At 40.9% G+C, this 21660-nt stretch overlaps 1 protein-coding gene across 16 annotated transcripts in view; it reads right to left on the bottom strand.

The window, feature by feature from the left end:
- AADAC (arylacetamide deacetylase) overlaps positions 1–21660 on the bottom strand; it is a 63542-nt gene that overhangs the window by 22342 nt on the left and 19540 nt on the right. For 13 of the 16 annotated variants that reach the window (XM_064516486.1, XM_064516487.1, XM_064516488.1 and 10 more), the window contains 2 exons: positions 7177–7276; positions 5250–5426 (listed from right to left, as the gene is read on the bottom strand). The gene's annotated coding sequence lies outside the window, so the exon portion shown is untranslated. The other 3 variants (XM_064516478.1, XM_064516479.1, XM_064516484.1) reach the window with 2 other exon arrangements.

Genomic DNA, 21660 nt, shown 5'->3' with positions numbered 1-21660 from the left:
AGAGTCGCCCGTGACTGTCAGGACCCTGAAGGCACTGACTGCCTTAACGGCCCTGGGCAGCCTCACCTGGGACACGAAATTCACCTATCTGCTGTGAAACAGCTCTTTAAAGTGCTAAACCATTGTTTTTATTAAGTCAAGCTAAGGGCATCTCAGCTCATTCTGTTTCGTGCAAAAATAACTGTAAGAGTATGTCTCCTGGAGGAAAAAAGTTATTTACTCATAGAGTCTATCCAGATTTAATTTTCTTCGGCAAAAGATCCACAGCAAGTGCTGAAATTCTGTCTAACCTTTACCCTACTGCATGTTCCAGAAACAGACTGCGCTTGGTTTTAGTTGTGAGATTATAAAGCCAGGTGTGAGAATTACTGAGAAAGCAGAAAGTTAAAGCTACTCCAGCCACTCAAATGCAAAAGTACAGTTTGATGAAGTATATCTATAAAACCATACATGGGTCTACTCGCTTTTGATGTTTTCACAAGGAAGGCCTCACTCAGCTACATCCTTTTGTTATTAAACATTACAAACAGCAGTAAAAGAGTTATTTCTTTTCCATTCTTTTCTGATGAGCTTAGCCACACCAAAACCTGTCTATTCTGGGTGCAAAAGCAGAAAGATGAGTGAAGACAAAGCAGCAGTGAATCATAAGCGGAGGAGCGGAGGGTCAAGGAAACAGACATGCCAACCATAGAATATGGGACTGGAGTCTGCAATAACATGTTTTTTGTATTATCTGAATCTGAACCTGCTGAACTTCTGCACTCTTAACACACTTCACTGCAATGCACAAGTTGGTAAACAGAAGGCAAAAGTATTTATGGAAGAGGAGATAGGTGTTTCACTCTCTAGACGCAAGTCTCCCTGACCACATTACGAAATAAACAAAACACATTTATAATACAGTTAGGTTGTAAGAGCAAAAACTGGTAGCACAGGAAAGCAGCCACAGATCACAGTGGCATCAGTTTTACTGTGTTTCTCGAGTGCATTTTGCACATCATGCTGAGCCGCGTGCTGCAGAAGCAGGGGGAGTACAGCACGCTCCAGTCGGCCTAGTCAAACCAGGAGAGACAGTGTGGTACCCTGTGTGTGTGTTTCTCCCAGAAATACATCTCCAGCTAACACAGAACTTGCACCTCTTTCCTGCCTTTTTAGTAGCCACCCAAAGACTCTGGGCCTGTTGCTTTTACCCCATACTAAGCATACACGCTGCTCCTTGAAAGCAAGGATCTTCTCAGGATGCCTGCCACCTCCTATTGCTCTGGAGACTGATGTCATGGTCTGCCCTTGGCAAAGATGTCAGCAGCTATCATCAATCTGCTCTTCACACTTTCATTCCTCCTAACTGCTGACAACCTCCTTCCCGGAGGGCAGCTTCATTTCTCACCCACCCAGCACATGGGTACGTGGACATTTTGGACAACAGCATCTTAGCTGGGGGCAGCCTGTAAAAAATCTTAACATATGAAGTTATGGGAATGTGCAATTGGAGCACCTAGTCTGCTCTGAGTGAAGCTGCATGATGTTGGCAGAGAGAGCAGGGGAGGAAGAAGCTCTCCATATCTCTAAAAAACAGCTCCTCTGACTTTGCAGTAGCACTGAACCATCAGAATCATGTGGTTATGTACAGTATCCCTAGGGAGAAAATTAAGATTGCTCAGATGCCCAGACTCTCCTTACTGGCACATACATAACACTTCTGGCTTCTTCAAATTCAGGCAGAGTTTCCTGGGTTTTTTTATGAATGTTAGTGGAAAGCAGGTGAGATTAAACAAATAAAAATTACCGTAACTTACAGCTGTTTGCTCTTAATCTTAACGTGGTTTTAACATTAGTTGCTATTTTCTGCAAGTAATAAAATTGTTGTTAATTACTGCCAGTGTAGTAATGAAATGCCAAATCACTCCCTCACCCAGAGAAGAGCGTGCTGCCGCTCCCTGACCCCCTAGGAGAGGAGGGATCAGCCTCAGCACCGCACCTGCCTGACAGGGGAGCAGCAAGCAGAGAGAGCAGAAACAGCCAGAGGCGCCAGCAGCAGCTCCTGCTTCTCACCGAGCAGCTGCCCTAACAGGCATCCCACCACCGACGGGCACGTCGCACTCGCAACGGGGGCGAACAGCCGGAGGAGCAGGGCTTGCAGGGAGGGTGGCTCTGCAGCACCTGTAGTACTGGGCTGGGAAGGCTGAGAATTAGGGAGATGCATATTGGGAAACCTGCTGAGAACAACTGCCAGAGCTGTAAGCTTGGTGGTTGTGCTTTAGGCTACTGGTGTCTCCTCTTTCCAGCCCCTCTCAGCCCCGTGCAGCTCCATCCAACGCATTCCCTGCAGAGCTCCTCTCCCTTCAGCTGCCCCCTCCCCTCTCAGACCCTCTGCCAGCCCCGTCCCCACCTGCAGCCATCCCCAAGCCCCAGAGATCACTGCTGTCCCCCTCACTGCCCTCCGCGCCTATCAGACCTTGCCGGCTCTTCTGTGGCCGGGCAGGACTGGGTGCAGCCTGCGCGCCCACAAAGCTCGGCCGGGGTCCCACGGACACCCTGCGGGAGAGGCCAGCGCCTCCCCGGGCAGCTCGGACTCGGAGCTGCACCTCTGCTCTGAGCTGCCGCCTTGACTACCTACAGCGATTAGTCTACTAAAGTGCCTGCAGCTGGGCAGTGCTTCTCCCTAAGTATCTACTAGCGTCTGTCGCCATAACCATCATATTCAAACGAAAGAAAAAGCACTTTCAGCACCAAAACCATTCTTCACTCCAACGTAACATTCTAAGAAATAACCCGAGCAGGCGCTGGGAGGCAGCAAAGCACTCTGCAGGTTTCCCTTTCCGGCCGAAGCAGGCTGGCGACCACCTTCACCCCTCTCCCAAAGCGTGCTGGAAAGTTTCAGCTTAATGCTGACTACACACGGTGGGATTCACCAGGAATTAAACAGCTTTTGGATTCATTTTCATAAATTAGTACTATATTTCACTGAATCATCTAATTGACTGTAACAGTTATTTAAATAATTCATGTATGTTTTTCATTGCTCTTATCTCTACTTTTTAAGGATGCTTATAAGCCTGGATTTTGGCCTATTTTCATAAAATAAAAAAGTGGCATGCACGTCCCCTTCACTTACTGCTGTTCTACCTGAAGTTGCAAAGTTCAAAATGTAAGAAATTAACAGCAATATCAACACGTCCATTCTGCCCACATCTCTCATTTCCAGCTGCTCAATGTCCACATAGTTTACATATTTAATTATTCCAGTCCTTACAATAACAAGCCCAGTTCTTGAACTCCGGATTCAGAATTGGATTGCTGAAAATCTTGATTTGTCATCCCAGGGAATACTGACTACTAGTATACTAGTATTAGCAGCAATTTCACTGACAAGGAAATAAGCAACAGTATAAAACTGTATATAGTCCACTTGTACATATACAGCCCAGGCAAACTTCAGCCATTGGAGAATTACTGAGCAAACACAGTTCCCGTTTGTTTCTCCAGCAGGATTTCTTCATGTTAGCAGCCCCTAGAATTGGCCGGCCTTTATGAGTAAGACTGTTCTGCAATAAGAAATGAACAGCCTTAAGTAAAATAACCACAAGATGTTCACAAGCACTAATGCAAATCTGTACGTGTCTGACTCTACAAATGATATAAGGAGGAAACATGACCACCAGAGCAGGTCACGGCTCCCAAGAAGCCATGCTTGCAGCTTGATAAATGCACAGCAGGTTTGCACAGAGTTCAGAAGAGCACCGTGTTAGCAGAGCAGTGCATCATCACAGGTGCTCTGCTTTACGTCTCTCTGGCAAGTGTAATGGATAGGGGACTCATTTCTGTGCTGACTTTCCTGTTAACATAGTGCTGTCTAAAGCCAGCAGCACTGCTTAAGACCTACTCTGAAAATCTGAACTCAAGCAGCTAAACACAAACCTTCTTTATATTAGTGTTCTGAAGCCCTAAAAGCTCTTCTTTGGGTAACAGTAATCAAATTGAAAGCAGAAAAAGAGTACAGTCCAATGGTATCTGAGCTTATCCAGATGTATATACACCACTGCTGTTTACCATTACCACTACTTCTCAGACTACTCATCCGCACACACATTTTAAGACAGCATTTTGTAGCCACTTTTCTAGTATGGGAAATGAAATTGAAGTTCAATTTTAGAGCACAGTGATAAAACACTATCTCAAAGGCAAACCTTCCGAAACTACAAAGCTGATTTGAAGAATGAAAACATTCTTCAATTAGAAAAGTATTCTGCATCTTAGATATTCATTCCCACTGGCCCGAGCACCGGCTGGGACAGCAAAACCACGCGTTCAGGTACCCGCAGTCCCTTGGAACAGCTCAGAAAGCAACGCTAGCACTAGCGACTCCTCCGTGCTACAGAGAAGGGCCAGGGACTATGCACAAAATCACTGGCATTCTGTGGGAAAAGACTACGGGCCATCTCATTAACACTTTTTTGGAGGCCACACAAGCAGCGAGGCACAGTAAAGGTGGTTATGTGCCAGATTTTGGCGGGTGGGAAGGGGGGAAGGAAAAAAAAAAAGTTTCTTGGAAGGTTATGCTAAGTATGTTAGTTTGGGGCTTCATCCAACTTTCGTAGAAGTCAATGGGAGATTCTCTGGGGTGAGCTACATACCTGTAACACAGTTCACACATACCAAAAGGGCTTTTTTTCCCCCCATGGTCAGCAATACAAAACTGCCAATTTTGAAGTCTTGTGGGATTGAATCTAAATACAGCATGATTCTGTGACACATCAAGTACATTAATTCAAAAATCTTTGTCTGCAGTTTTGCTAACTATAATAAAATTACTTTTTTTCAAGAAAAGGGATACTTTTAAAATTGTAAAATTCATTACAAGAGATTTAGATTCTGCAACACAAAACGGAAAATCATCTTCTGAAAGAGTCTTACTTCAAACCACAGAGGCAAATATAAAATTATCACAGTCTGTGTGTAAGTGGAAACTCTGAGTTCCTGAGAAACTTCATCCCTTCTGTAATCCTGCCATGAGCAGAAACTTTTACTGTCATCCCTTCTGTAATCCTGCCACAAGCATAAACTTTTGCTATTTTTCCACAGACCGAATTCTTTCTGGCTAGAAATATAAATTCTGGCTCTAGTTACCTAAGCAGGTTTATTCTAAAGGTGATCACAAAACCAATGTTAAAACAGAGAGCACTGCAGAGTACATTGTTGGCAGACACTTTCAGAAAGAAATCGGTTATTAATTACAATAGTCTCATTACCTGACATGGCTCTGATTTCCCTTCTGCTTTGGCCTCCTCTTTGCATCGCAGGAGGAGGCAAAAGTCATCTGAGCTCCTCCTGTTCTTCCTTTGAAGACAGACCAGCCACACAGTCGCAGAAGAATCCCAGGCTTTTGCAAGTTCACAGGTGGAGATCACTGACTTACAAAGTGGGCTCTCAGAGACAACATGTAAGAAAGACATGGAAAATTAGGAAAGCGGTAAAAAGGCAGAACTGACAGTTACGTGAACCTTTTAAAAACAGAACATACTAAACGAGAACAACAGATGTCAAGACCACATCTTAAGACTTAGTAGATTTGAAAAGTATTATACAATGGGCTGCTTTTTCATCTGATATAACTATTACTCTGTTCTTCGAAAGTCTACAGAACTTAAACTCAATTTAAAGGGAGCTGTCTGAAGAAAACTTGTAATATACCTGATGCAATTTTACTAAGAGGTAAACTTCCTGCACCAGGAGTCAATTAAATAATTAGCTTAATGCTAGATGCAAGCATTTAAGTATTTTACTAAAGTGCTAAGAGCCCACAGGTCCATATTCACAACATTTTAAGTCCTACTGATGTTTAGCACTGCTGAACACAGTCTTCTCTTTGGACAGTACTTGTTCTTGTTTTTTTGGGTTTTTTTTCCTGGGGTATGGGAAATCTGCATTACATTATAAACCTATACACAATAGTACAGTTGCTTAGTGAAAGTCTCACCACCATTAATAAGCTAAAATGATGTCTTATTTGAATGAAGTTTTAAGATTAAAATGACTTACACTGCATTCTTCGTCCCAGCAGAATGAACACAAGTGAATATTATCCACAATATAGATAACTCTACTGCACACGAAAATTAGCAATCCATTTATTTTAACATCCTATCAAGATTTTTGCCTTTTGCAACTTTTTGTAATCCACATTTTAAAGACCATTATGTATTCATTCTTGCTGTTCCTCAAGTCATTATATTCCAAACTTTTGTCTCCTTTTAAGGTGAGGGGAACTGACACAGACATTTGCCCAGCCTAAAGGCATCTCTGCATTGAAAAGTATTAGCAGGGGTTGTCGTCATAATTAAGTGACCTAGAAAAATTGCAGCAGGAGCAGAGTCTCCATGTCACACTGCTGTCACTGCCCAGACGACTTTCTCCAGGGAACCACGGCAGTGCTGCTTGCACGGAGTTCGTTTGGGAATCGTTGCCTGGGTCCCAGGCAGCCCTCCCGCTGCAGCGCAGCATCTCCGCATGCTGGGGAGGGTGGCAAGGGGAGTCTGCGACACAGGTGCAACTGAGACAGTGCATGGTTTCTCCCTCTAGCCTATCTTGCTATAGGTGCTTTTACATCTTCACGTAGAAACGGAAACATGCAGGGTTTCAGAGTGCTGTCAGACAGGAAGGAAGAGACACTCCTGGGAACTACAATCAGTTTTAACAGTCTGCCACATACCTAACTGCTGTTTTTGAAGCATTTGTGGGACAGGTATGAAAAGCCAAAGCAATGAAAAGATGCACGCAACATTTACTGACAAAATCTCACCCCCTGACTGGTATTGTACCTGCAGCACAAGGAGTTCCTGTATACCCAGCAAAGTCTGCCTCAAGATTCAGTAGAATAAACTGGTTGAGAAAAACCTGGCTTTCAGGACCAGCCTCCGATAATTCATTTTCTCTAGTGAAGTCCAAAATGAGCAATGGTTTCTCCTACAAAAACTAATTTGCCCCTGCAAAGACCCAGGCTAGATTAACAAGGCAGCTGTAAATCAAGTGAGCTCTAGTGTTAGATCAACATTGTTCTCAATTTTACAGCTCTTCTGCAACTCTTTCCCTTTGGGTGACTGGAGGATTGACCTGGATGTCAGCAGCGTAGCCTCTCCTTAACATTTTTTGGTTGGTGCTTTTTCAAGCACCACTTACTTGTTCAGTATCTCCACTGCACTTGAGAGAAGTCAGCTGCTGCTGTCAACAGGTACTGAAGACACTGAGGTTGAGGGCATCTGAGCTCTGACAGGAGACCCTGAAAGATGAGATCACAAATCCTTTGATCATATCAGTGTAAAAAAAAAGCCGCTTCATTCGCAAAGTTTCATGGAGATCAAGTGGGGGAACCGAAAGAAGAATCTGCTTCCAGAGATAACAGTCATCTAGCAAGTTTCCACTGACCTACTGGACATTTAAAAATGTGATTTCTGTCTCTTTCAAATCTGTTTCAGAGTTGTTGAAAATGCGGATCAACGCTTAGTATTCTATACATTCAAACTGTTGGCTCTTTATCCATCCATATATTAAAAAGAATAGTTACCTATATAAAACTTAAGTTTCATGAGAAAATTATGGTCGGCAAAAGTAAATAGGTGTTTAAAAAAATAACTTGAACAAGACCACTACAGAAATGAGTTGGAACTTTGTTTCCTCTGACAATGATTTTCTTAAAGGGTGGTTCTGATGTTTGGAACTAAAATAAACAGGAACTGAAATAAGCAAAGAGAAAGCAGTACTGATTTATTTTTAACATTAATGTTCTGGACTACATCTTTTAAGCAGAAGCCCCCTAAACGAATGTTCTCCCCTTGTGTCAGCTCTCAAGGCATATAAAGGTGGTCCCTGGGTGAACACAAAACTGAAACCAGAGAACTCTCTCCTGTGGTTTCAGTTTGGATCAGATACAGATATTTGAATAATACTTGGTCTAGTAAGTTCAGTCGCAGGAAAATACATGAAAGTTGGGTTCATTAAACAATTTAAGGAATTTGCCATTGCAATTTATGAACCCAAAATTAAGAGCCTCACACCATCTGCTCAGGCCCCAGCTAACAACAAAGTCTCCAGGTGTCTATGTCCCCTGTATTGTTAAGCATCTACTTCTGAGAGCACTCTGAAATTCCCAAATCTTGGAAGTGGACGGCATTGATTTTTAGACAAGGCCTGTCAGGAACTCCAGTATAGGGGGAATTTGCTTCTCCTATAAGGTATTCTCAGGGGAGCACACAGTGTCTTTCTGTTCAGTAGCCCAGCAGTGAGAGCATCCATTCAGATGTGGAAACCATACGGTCAAATCCCAACCTGTCTGAACACATCTGAATCCGAGGCTTCCACATGCAAGATTTTTTCAGTCCCTTGTTCCTTTTTGCATGAAATGATTAACTCTTACTAGGCAAGAGTATGAATCATGAGCACGCAGGACTATCCAGCATAGTGATCACTTGCCTAACACATAGGAGCCCCACTTTCAGGTCCCCCTTACTTTCAATATTCAAGTATTTGCCACCTAAGACAGGAATGTGAACTTCCTCTGGGAACAGAAACTCTGTTTCAGCAGAGGCTGAAATCCTTGGAGTAGGGAAAAGCAGGACCGAAAAAACATTTTCAGCTGCTTCTACTGGTCAACAGAAGCAGGTCCTCACAGGGCGTTACTTAGCACTATTTTAAATACCTCTCAGGCACCTTTCTCCCCCCATGCACTGTAAGCAACCAGCTATGAGTAAGCAGTAAGACGCAGCCTCACTGAAGGCCATACCTAGCTCTCTTGTGCCTCCAGCCCAAAGGCCTATTTCCCTGGAGAGTAGCTGACACATTTAGCACACAGAGTCCTGCAGAAATTTCAGATCTGGGCCTAATTTTCACGGGCCATGAAGTAAAAATAGAGCCCCTGCAACTGCAATTGACCAAGTCCTGTTAAGCCCCCCATTCTCCACTATTGCCTTTCAGCAAGGTGCTTTGCAGCCTAAGGGTCACTGCAGACTCCTGTGGTACATCTACTTATCTACGTGAGGTCAGCGCCTATGCTGAAGTCCAGATTTCTGTTAAGAATCATCAGCACTTCTGAGCATACATCACAAAGCTACAAGTCATGCCTGCCTTTGCATAGGCAAGTTAGACATCAGTTTTTAAAGAGCAAAATAGTTTGATAAAATTTGTTGGTCAAATTCCACCTGGCCTTGGTTTTTCCTTTTCCTGGGGAGGTCCCACAATACTGACCAGAGAGTGACAGAGCACAAGAGCACACATGGGGAAACAAACTGGGGTCAACCCAACTACTACAGAAAAGGAAAGGACAGCCCACTACAAAATATTTTAAGGTTGTGGCTTTCCAGTATGCTTCCAGCTCCAGTGAGTAACTATTTGAGCAGCTGCTCTTAGAGGCAGAGCTTTCTTGTTTGTAGAGGTTTCTCTGAAATCTCCTCGAGTCCATGCTGCTCACAAATACGAGAAAAGGACCTGCTCAAAGTACACTACACCATCAGTTTCACATAACCCAAATAAAGCAAATCAAAGCAGACCAAACTGATGTCAGAGGAAGGTGGCAGCTGATCCAGCAACTGGTGTTCTGCTTCTTTTTTCTATACTTCCACAAAGTCAGGTATAATAGGCAAATCAACACAGAGCTAGTAACGGGAACATTACAGTACTTTTCCAGCTTTGCTTTAAACAGTGACATTTCAGAAAAGTTTATTTAACAGACAGCCAGAGATACAGACTGTGTTCCACAAAAAACACGCAACCTAAACTAAGCATTAGTCAAAGGGGATGCAAGGAATTTACCATTCCCTCATTTATTACTCAGAAACGCACACAGAACATAAGCCGTTGAGCAACGAGAGTCCTGTTAAAGTAATGTAGGGCAAAAACCCCACCCTGCTTGTGGGACAAACTTTTCTGTTGTAGTTTCACTGACAGTAATAAATTTGAACTGTCATCACTCAGTGTGTAAGACTGTACAGAGCCAATGATCTCTGGGAGATTTTACTGTATTCATTTTTTTTCTGTGCTAGTTTCCTGTATATTAGACATTTTCTGTATGTAGTCCCTTGGCTATTTCAATAAAAAGCAAGGAAGGCCTGAAAGTCATTAGAGTCAGTGGATTTACACCAGGAATGTATTTGGCCCAGTGTGTTTTTCCAGGCTTTGCTGTCCTTCATCTGGCCTCCTGACAATCTTTCCCACATGCTTTCTCCAAAGGTCCTAAATGACTGAACGTTTCAGCAACATCAGCACTTTCTTTTGCCAGATTTTCAGAAGAAAACAGAAATAAGAACTGTATCTGAATCTGTCGTCAAAGCCAAGAAACTATCACACACAGCTATCTCTGGAAATGAGCTAATGTATTAGAAATGTCATTCAGCTTCATTGGCTTGTCATGGTCTTGAAATAATTTTTATTTAAAAAGCTACATCTGGAAATGCAACAAAGACTCCTAATGACCCTGTGTTATGCCAGGTGCCTACAAACAATTTAAATACAACCTGTTTGTCTGAGTGGAAAAGATTCCCTCCTTTTAGCATATTTCCACAGACTCGGGAGGAAAAACTTCATGTGATGTTCTGGGCTTTCTTCCACAGCAGCGCGCCTTCGAGAGAACGAAGGAAGCAGAAACGCATGGAAGGACCTCTAAGGGCACTTAGAAGATGTAGCTTGCTGCTTGTTGCAGTTGATGCACTGTCCTGTTAGTACGGCAGATGGCTAGCAGTCACTTTGATTTGCCACTAACAAGCTACTAACAATTTAGTAGTCACACGAGAAACTATCCCATGCATGTACTTAAAGGCTTGAAACTCCCCATATGAAGAGAAGAGACAGGTACCGAGAAAGACTGGGATCTGCCAGGCAGGGAGCAGAGAGAGCTAAGCATCATTGGTTGCAGAGAGGGAGGTCTAATACTGTTATGATTAGTTCCAGAATGGCTTAAGAATATCCAGATAACAAAACGTTAAACATAGTCCTGCAAGGTTGTGCTCTAATACAATCTAATTTATTAGTGAAGACAAGCTGTCAGAAGGGTGGCAAAAATCTCCAGTGCCCTTTTATTCAAAGGGATGCCTAAACACGACAATTAACCAACACGCCAGAACTGACCTCAGAATCCCTCTGTTGAACTTGTCTCACTTTGAGACACTTCTGTTTGCATGATTTCATCTTTCTGTTTTCACAAAACTCACATGAGAGTGAATATGTTTTCTATACAAGGCAGAAAGCGAATGCTCCTTTTAAAGTGTTTACATTATTTGTGATCTAAAACATGAACAAGTTATTTTTCCACACTATACATCAGATGGACTGTGTTTGCACAGCACACATCTTACACCACTCTTTTAACCAAGGGAGCCTTTCCTTAAGGATTAGTACACTGTAGAAGTTATAGTGGTGCTATTTGTAAATAATTAAGGAAAAATATAAACTGGAAGACAGCAAAATTACGTCCCAATGAAAAGGTGTTTCATATTTTGCCTTCACGCTGCACTCTGTAACTTCGAATCACTCAAAAATTTTAAAGCAATTTCAAAAATCTACATTTAAAAACACGGGTGCTCCTCATCCTACAGCTTTTATTTGAAGCCAAAAAGGACTCTGGGATTAGGTCCCAAACAAATAATATTCTCATCTCTGAACCTAACTGCTCTTGATGGCTTCTCAAATGACACTCTTACTCCAGTTAAAAAAGAACTTTTTCCTTGCCTAACTTCCTCTTTATAAGTAGGTGGTTGTCATTTTATGGTATGTGATACATTACAGCATTAGTTGACACAGCCCTCAGGAAACTAAGCATGCAATTGTTTAAGCAAATACTTTCCCTGTTACATACAATATAAATAAAGTATTACAAAAATATGCAGTAACTTCTATTTGCCAAAAAACTCCCCAGAACAATTCCTCCTTTTTCACAGATTTAACTCAGAACCTTTGTGAAATTTCAAAGTAATGGACAGAACTGAACACGCAAGAAAAAAAAAAAAGAAAACATTACCATGGCTTGTTTCATCACCTCATTTTGAAGTGCTATTTGTTGTGAATACTTTTTCTTTCACTAATCACCCTCTTACTGAAGTCATAACATAGAGACCAAATCATAAATGCAAACAAGGGGATATACGTAAAGGCTCTGACAAACTTCTGAGGGCTTTTTGTTTTGCTTTTTTACTTTGCTTTTTAAGTTCCATGCTTGCCTTTCTTCTTCCCTCCTCGCTCTGCATTCTGCATACCCAAGAGCTTCCTGTCTCCCAGGCAGACACAAATCCAAAATCACAAGCTGAGACAGTATTTCCCACCATACTAGAACTTCCTACCTCAAGATTTCTTATTATTCTGTCTTTGCTCTCTGGTATTTGAGACAAAGTCCCGAATTTACTATAGGAAAACATTCTCACTAATTTCTTCTTGGCTGATGTTGAATGAGTAAAAAGATGTAATCTGCAGTATTAAATAAAAATCCTGGTGCAAGATGTCACAAAAAACAAGCTTTTTTTTTTAGTTATTATTCACAGCAAATTTCAGTCCACAGACTTTGTTAAAATTCATATTATATGCATAAACTAATAATGAAAAGAGATAAGCTGTTTTCATATACAAACCATTCATCAGTCCCACAATCTTACAAAAGATTCTAATGCCTCACAGCCATTCCAGAAACACAGAATAAATGATGATTTTGACAGTATCCTTTACAATATCACAAAGTAAACTCTCTTTTCTATCCTTAGTCTTATTCAACTGAAAAACAAAAGCAAGGCAGCTGAAAATCAGAGGAAACAGCCAAAAGTAACATTATCTTTGGTAAACAATGTGCCTCAATTTCAAAGTTCTAAACTGAATTGCTCCAGTCTGTTCTGCAGGATGTAACACAAAAAACATTTTCCTGGCCAAAAAAAGGAACATTGCTGGCATATTGCCCAGTATTTTGGATCATATATCTTTTCTTCCATTTTAAGACAAGCTTTTTTCCCCTTAAAATCACAAGTGACATGTGCTATATGGATAGCTTTGCACAAAAACTGTATATTCACAAGCAGCTACAGTACACAAACACTGAAGTATAAACATTTCTGTTAGGATCTAGGGCCTAATTTCTTTCAATATAAACCACTTACTACTGATATGAAATAATGAGTATGCCAAACTATAAACATGACAGAAAGACCTTCTGTTTACGCCATTTCCCTCTGTTCAACAAACGCGCTTTGCCCGTGAGGCTGTGCACCGCTCTGCAGAGGCCCTTGGCAGATCTCCGGGGAAGCCGAATGCAGGGGCTGAGCAGCGAGACAGCTCTGCAGCAGCCATGAACTACCCGCTGGCAGAAGCGGGCCAGCTTCCTACCCAGACCAGCAGCTTGTGTCTGAAAATGGACAAAACAAAGGGATATTCTGACGCAGGAGAAAGAAGATGAACAGAGACTATTTCTGGATGGACAGGTCTATCTAGAAGACCCTTTTACGTGGGAGGCAAACTGGTCGAGAAGCTGTCAGGAGCAAGTGTCGAGTCACAAGCGACGGAGAGCAATCAAAGGCTAGGAAACCCTTCACACAGAATAATGAAGCTGTCCTTAGCGCTCATATTGATACCATGCAAACATGGCCTTTTAAGGTAACAGACACGTGAACACTGAATATTGAAAACAAATGTCATAAATGTTGCTTATATTCAGCTAAGATCACGACATAAGTGAATTCACAGAAAATGAATATATGCAAAAGTTAGGTGCTGGCATGACGAAGAAGCAAATCCAGTTGGTTGGTTACATCTGCTGGAAAGCAAAGCAAAGCAAAACCATGCAAATTTTTGATTAGTCTTTGATTAGCTACAGGACAGCAGGCAAGAGGCAAGATCAAGCAGACAGGGCACACTGAAAACATCCATGTTCAAGACAGTACAATGCAGAGGGTACAACGTGACTTCCACTTAGTCATTAGGAGGAAGAATACCATCACTAGCAAACTTCTGTACAGTTAAATTTATCGTAAGTGACATATTAAGGGATTAAGAAAAAAATCCACAGAATATCAACTGAAGCTATAGAACGCATTGGATTAGCTCAGCTAACTTCACCAAAACAGTGAGATTTCCATCAGAGGAGAGTCTGACCTGTTTTTAAGCACAGTTAAGGAAACTATTTCAAATGCACTAGATTTCCAAATACAGACTATGAGTTGAGGTAGGTCTGTGATTTTGTACTCATTCCTGCATTCCATTTTTCTAAAATGCCCATCTCCTAACCAAAACAACAATACCTCACATATATGGGTCACACAAGAGCATCCTAAAATGCACTGCCAAAGACATGAACGTTTTCATGTCCATGTGAGTTTATATCTCAGGGCTTAAAATAGCACAAGTATTATAATATAGTGCAATTGTAAGGAAATAAATTTCCAAGTTCTAATCCCTATTCTTAGCTTTTGGGAAGCTAACATGTATTAAAAGAACATGCATACTTTTTTGATTTGTGCTTCCCATGAAACTGCTCCCCAGTTTATCTGCCTATAATGTCTAACCGTTGTTGTAATTCTCTGCTACTGGGGTCTAATTGCTGTAATCCTTGTTTCTGGCCTCTGAGGTTTAGCAGACTGATTTCTGGTAGATTCCTCCCTCTGAAAACTCCCTGACCTCCTGTCTTCAGCTATTTCGTCTGAGCTTCCTTCAGCTGGCAGCTTCAGCTTCTGCCAGGGTTGTTCCTCCTGAGGACAGCAGTTGTTGCAGATGTTTGGTCTTGCTTTTTAGCACTTACAAAGTTCTTGTCCCTTGTGGGCTCTCTGCAGTTCCTTCAAGGGCACCATACTAAGAACAGGAAGCCATAAATCCGGCAAAATGTGAATGCTTTTTTTTATTAACTTAAAAAGAGAAAATGGCAGCCAAATTTAAAGCCAAAACAAACCCTTTGCTACATAGAGCTACATGTTTTACATCTGAAAGGATGATATATGGAAGACTGTAGAATTTAGCAAAGCAATGAAAACAGAGCTAAAGAGCTAAAAAGTGGAACATGGTGAATAAATAAGCCAGGCAGATATTAGATAAACCATGCTCTAAATTAACTTTGGCAAAAGTGCTGTGAAAAATCTGAAATGTATCAATTGGGCTGTGGAAAAAAAGCTAGTGAGAGAACAGCAAAAGAAGGCCGTCATATGTGACTGTACTCATAACATGCCTCAGAATTCACAGGAAAATACAAGATAGAAGTAGGATATAATAATATCCCTCCTGTTTCTTAGCTCCTTGCTCACCTATCACATCATTTTTTATTAGCAATTTCATGTGCAGCATTTTTAAAAGCCATTAAAAAAATTTTTGAAAAGGTTTCTATCACCTATGAAGGATTGGTGTAGGTGTGGGGGAAAAAAAAAAAATCTGACAACCAATAAATTGCAGGAAACAGCAAAAAATAAAAGGTCTATGAAAGGCTCCAGGTCTTGAGACACTACAAAATCTTACTGATTCATCAGGCAAAAGGTATTCTGTGCAGTTAAAAAAATATATATTGTCATGCTCTTATTCAACATATGCATGGGACAGCGTTTTCTAATCAGACTGTTTTGAATTGCACAGTACAAATTTAAATGCAATCAGATTAACAGTCCATGTCATCCTTTCCCTTCTCAGCTCCATGTTGCTATGCCTCTTGCACCACTTCATTATTTTTTTAAAATCAGCACGAGATTTTTCATTTCTTCTTCTCTCTTCCTACCCAATTTCTTTTCGTATTTAGCCTTTCCTTCCTAATGTCTCATCCTCTCTCTGTTTACTTCTGTGGCTGTTGCTCCTCACACCATTCCTGGTTCCTCCTCCCACCCCTGCTAAAGCCCGAGAGCTGCACACAGAGGCCAGAGCAGGGGTGCTGAGAAGCTCTGGGGAACCAACACAAGCCTCCAGCTCCTCCAGCCCGTTCCTTGGCTGCTCTTCTCCATCTCATCTTGTATCAATGCCACCATGCAAGTTGAGAGCAGAGAAATTTTTTTTTCAAGCACAGACTGGAAGATTTGTTTCCAGAGTTGCATTAAGCAATTTTCCCATGAAAACAAGCATTTGTTAGCAGCACTGCAATTCAGATGTTTGAGTGCTACATTGGCGCTAGTAAACCTGAGCAACATGCCTACTTTGCAAAAGAAGCACAGAATGACAAAAGATAATAACAAGTGGATATCACCTAATTAGACAAAGGTTTACTCAAGCCCAGACATACACAGCAGTAACACTGTGTTAAGAAACAGATCTGATATTTATCCAAGACAGATCATGGCATATTCCCAGTAGAAAATTAAATGTAAGCACAGTAGTAACAGCCAAGTTCACCAGAAATAGGAAATGTGCACAGCTGCTTCTGGAGTTATTATAGCAGCATATACCTAAGTAAAGAAATGTGAGAGCTGTCAGATTTAATAAAAATATTTAATGTCTCCTTGCAGAGAGCTCAGCCAGACATCAGTATTCATGCCAAAAATGGTAAGTGTCCTCTCCTCTTGTATTATTCCTAGCAATGGGAAACAATTATCCACGATCTGAGAATGTTTTGTTGATACTGGAATTCTAGATGAATTACTCCCTGAAGTTAAGAGAATGGCATTCATATAATAGCTTTATATTCCCAAAAGCTAATTCCCAAAGCCATTGAAGGCGGAGGCAAAGGGGTGAGGGCAAAGAGAAGGAAAAAGCACATCTTTCTTGAAAATTAAAATAGTAAAGTTTGCAAGGTCCTTTAAGTGACCAATAAAGTGATAATACATGGTTCTTCAAGCCAGGTGAGGAGCTGTCACATGAGGAAGTCGTACTGGCATAACTACAGTGCAATATTGGACTAGTGAACAGGCTGCGTGCCCTCACTTCAAGGGGAACCATTGCCACTTCTGATTTGTACGCTTAGAATGAAGGTAAGAATGACTTCACAAAAAGTGTTCCTAAAGAATCCAACCGGAAAAAAAAATTAGGAGAGAATTATTACCTTTCCCATAGATAAGCAGAGATGACCGTCTCCATAAACATGTATGATATTACAGAAGTTTTGTATTTCTGTAGAACCTCATGCAGACAGGTTTGAAACTACTTGGAAGAGTAGTACTTTCATAAAGCAAATCTGTACTTTCAACTTACGTGAGTCACAAGTTTTTTTGCTCCAATGCCTACAAGAAAGAACCACAAAGACGTGTGAAAAGAAGGGGAGAAAAATCCTTCCTTCAACTGAGTCTAATACCCCAAACTTTGCTACACATGGTATTTTTGCTTTGCAGCACTAACTGTGTTTGGAATGAAAATATAGGTCAGAGCCCACCAACGATCAAGTATGACTATTCTGAAAAAAAGCATTGCTAATATACCAGGACAACCTAAAACAATTGCCTGTAATTTCACAGTGACAATAAAATGGGATCTCATCACTAACAACCCCACAAGACTGTTTCTAATGGTTGCATGCATTTTTGTGGCAACTCAGCAGTTGTTTCATGTAACAGGACCTTCCATTCATTCAGTGGCAGTGACACTCTCAAAATAAGGCATGAAAAGGGACAGGCTCCAACATCGACAATGCCAAGTCCTGTACTTTGAAGTAAAAGACTTTTCAAACAGCATCTAAGTCAAGCAGATTCCCAATTAGATGCAGAAGTTGCTGTTAGGCTGCCATTCCTGCCCTGCTAAAATGGAATGGAGTAAAACACCAAACAACCTTTAAAGAAAACAGCAGCACTGGAACTCCTGGCAAGGCCCCTGTGCCCAGAGAGAGACAATGCACAAGCCAACTGAGTGGTAACCAGACATGTAAGCACTAAGCCTTTGCCTCTTTTGAAATCTCTTAAAGGGCGGCAGTGGGCAGGCTGCTATTGCGAATCTATCCCAGAGGACAGAAATGGATATTCAAAAAGGTCATCTGGGACTCAAAGCTCCAAATAGTAAAAGTTTTCCCCAGAATTGTGTGCATGTATGTAAAGAAAGTAAAGCCAAATGATGGTGTAAAACTGCAGAGTAAAACCTATCCAGTCAGCTGACAGACTAAGGAACTGCAGAAAAAGAAAAAAGAACTAAAAGGGAGGTTTGGAGGGTTTTTTTGTTTTTTACTAATACAACTTGTACAGTATTGCAATTGTGGAACAGAGACCAAGTTCCTGGAATTAGTGTCTGCTAATGACAAGGTTTCAAGGCTTTCAAATCAAAGAACTTTGTTCTTTTTAGCAGCTGGAAGAGTGGAAGTGTGTGCTTGAAGGGAGAGGGAAAAGCAGCAGTGCTTGTTCCAAGATCTGGCCTGGTCTTCAGCTGGTACAAGCTAGTGTAACAGTGGCTTTATCAACTAACATAAATGTAACCTCTAACTATTGCAGAATATATATTATGCTGATGCACAGAAATATGGGCAAATCAATACTGAATGAGATCTTGAATATTTAACTTTATAGAAAAGCTCACAGCCTCAAAAACATATGTCCAACAAATCTACAACATTTTTAGCTTTTGCAGATAAGCTTCCACATTTCACTTCTATTGCCTTGCTTATCCACACAGGATCTTTGTGCCCTGATAAAGGTACCAGAATTGCATTTAATTCTCAGCAAGACTGAGTCAGTATGTTCATAGATCTGGCCTAAATCCCCAGCAATACTCCATCAGTATTCCTGGGTTACACACAGAGAAACTGTGTTTTCAATTAGAATGCTGGGAAGGATTTTAGTGGTGGATAGCAAAGAAAACTTGATTCACATGGTTTCGGATGAAACAGCCCATCAAGCTTTAAGATATTTATATATAACAGGAAAAAACCCCCACAAATCCCTCCCCCACTAATGTTCTGGTTGTCTGTTCTTAAAATGTGCATCTCATACAGTTCTTTCAAAGCTGCAAGTACTCAGTGCACACACCATCAGGCAAGTATAGCCTTAGCCATCTCTTGAAACTTCAGCAATCAACCCAACACAAGCAAGGCAGGTTACAGACACATTTTACTATCAATTTATCTTCAGGTAAATAGCGCTGGATGCAAAACAGCAGTGTATTATCACTGCCACAACAATGCAAACTGACTTCTGGTAATTTTATAGGATAGAAGGCAGTGGAGCACTAAGTCTTGTGTTCTGGTTAGCAAAAATGATACTTTGTCTACTTAGCAACTTTTAAAAAAGAAAATCATGATATGAGGTTTAATGCATATACTATGTTTCTCTACCCATGTCTCAGATGGGTGTTTTTGAATCTAGTCAATGACCTTTTAGCCAAGCTAGCTATTTTCATGAAAAACCTCAATGTTTTTATCCAAAAACATTCCTATGACATTGCTTGTTTTTAATCTGCAACTGATTATATTTCTTCAGTCACATCTGGACATTTCCACACTTGCACCTTTCGAAATTCATTCCAAACTGTAGCTGCTGGGAACCCAGTACTGCAACGCCTCAGTCACACCAGGGCACGCAGGTTCGTGCTTAACATCCTTGCTGTTTAACAGCCGTTGTCATTAAGTAGATGCACACAAGCACAGCGGGTTGCACAACCGACTTGTGCAGACAAATCCTTAAGTGTATGACTCTCTTGCTTGATTTTGTGCTTATCTCAGTCTTCATTTCTTAGTTTCACACACTGCACAGCTGATATTCTTAGTTTCACATATTTCATGGTTGATACTAAGTGTTGTTGAAGAGTTTATTTACAGGCTACAGATACATTCTGTATGATATATCTGAGGGAAATTTCAGTAGGTACTACTGATTGTAGCTGGATTGTTCTGTAATGTTGTGCTGAATGGGGGCCTAAGAGAGAAGCAAATTATCAGAATTTAGAATCCACATGACCAAACCCATTAAAACACCAAGGAAAAAGAGACATACTAAGCCAAACCCTATAAATTAGGAAAGAAAGAGGAGAAGGCTATTTACTTCCTCTAACTCAGCTCTCCTGGCACTCACTTTGGCCCAACGTGTGGCTTTTGTCAACACTCACTTCTAATATTCATAGTTTGTTAAAGCCTCTTAATTTTGAATCACGTGCTACTTTCAGAGATCAATAAATTCAGAAGTTTTGAACTCAAAGGACGTGTAGATAAAATAGATACTTTGATCTCTGTTTACAGACAGTGCCTGTTTTGAAATTGATTCATGTTTATGTAATTTATGCAATGAATCTTGCATATTAAATTTAAGTGCTGACTGCTGTGCATGTGGCAGAGAACACAGGAACTACAGATAAGGCACTGCAACCAAAACTGGGGAGTAACACAGTAAGTACAGTAGAGAACAGCGTTAGATGCCTAAGAAATGAGAGAAGTCTTAAACTTCTCAATGCAGTGGTTTAACAAGTTCAAAATTATGTAAGGCTCAGCATTCCTGAATTCCCTGCTGACTACTGTGTTGCTTCTGTGTAGCATTTCAGTTTTAATACAAAACCACAGCTCATATTAATAATAGTGAATAGAAAAAGTACAATGAAGAACAGTATGTGCATCCAGAAAGGCAGTGGAAATTTCCACATTTGTTTAGTCAGGTCAGTTCAGAAAGGAAACAAAGCTAAAATATTCACTCTGCACAGGCATTCCACAGTCCCGGTCAGAGCTATCGAACACATTATTCAAAGGAACAGATTTGTGAAACTTAGCGCAGAAAGCGTCGTGTTTGTATGGCTGGTTTAGGATACTATTATGATAGCTGCACAGAAATCAGACATTTGCACACTCCAACAGTTCCTTACCAACTATTCTTGAACTTAGATGAACTCTGCTTGCTAACCACATGCTCGCCTACTCAAGCAATCCAAAGCTTAAGACAATAAGGTTTTGAAACAAGGCTGAATCTGATTTTACATAATGTGCTAAATAATTGGTCATTTATTTTTTGAGTAAAGAGTCATGATATCCAGCAGTTCTGACCAGCTGGTTAAACATTTCATCCATCTTCATGTACTGCACAGAAAACAAAGAAACCAAACTGCAGAAAGGCTGAACTTAATTGGATCAAAATCAAGACATTTGCATGACATCTTTAGATGCATCCTGCAGAGGAGGAATTTTTTTGCAGAAAAACTAGTACCATTCCCAAAGAGAGCTCAAGTATCACTTGAAGCCTGCTCCTTTTTTATTGCCAAATTTCCACACTCCATGACAAGACTTATTTCACCTTTTATAACTTTATTGCTAATAACTACTGCTGTATGATTTTAAATGTTAGTGATCTTGAAACATGTTTAAAAAACCCCATTTATGCTTTAATAAAAGTTTCTCACTCAGACTGCCACTTTCAGGCTTGCATGACAGCCTGTCTGTCGGTAATTTAAAGCTGCATTACGCATTCAGTAATAGGTCTACAGGGACCTGGCCTGCCGAATTCTTACCCCAACAACAGTTTACTTTGGAGTTTTCAAACACAGACCTAGGGTCCTAGCCCATGTGTACCTGTTTCGCTGAGCCAATAAATCATGCAGCTTCAGCCTTACTGCTACGGAACTGTCTGTTGTCTACAGTGATTTATTAGAAAAACATAGAAGTAACTTCATATACTTTTTTCACACGTCTTTAGTTATTCATCAGTCTGACTGAAGCATATGAAGTAAACCCCTGAAGGAGTCAGCTTCTTGCTCACATTTTCCTTTGTTTAATTTCTTGATTTTCCTTTGTTTAATTTCTTGATTTTCCTTTGTTTAATTTCTTGGACCAATAAATCAACATCA

Source organism: Dromaius novaehollandiae, chromosome 9 (assembly GCF_036370855.1).
Source record: "Dromaius novaehollandiae isolate bDroNov1 chromosome 9, bDroNov1.hap1, whole genome shotgun sequence".
In the NCBI taxonomy this organism is placed as follows: Eukaryota; Metazoa; Chordata; class Aves; order Casuariiformes; family Dromaiidae; genus Dromaius; species Dromaius novaehollandiae.
The sequence above is the reverse complement of the archived record's forward strand: the minus strand, read 5'-3'. Positions and strand labels throughout refer to the sequence as shown.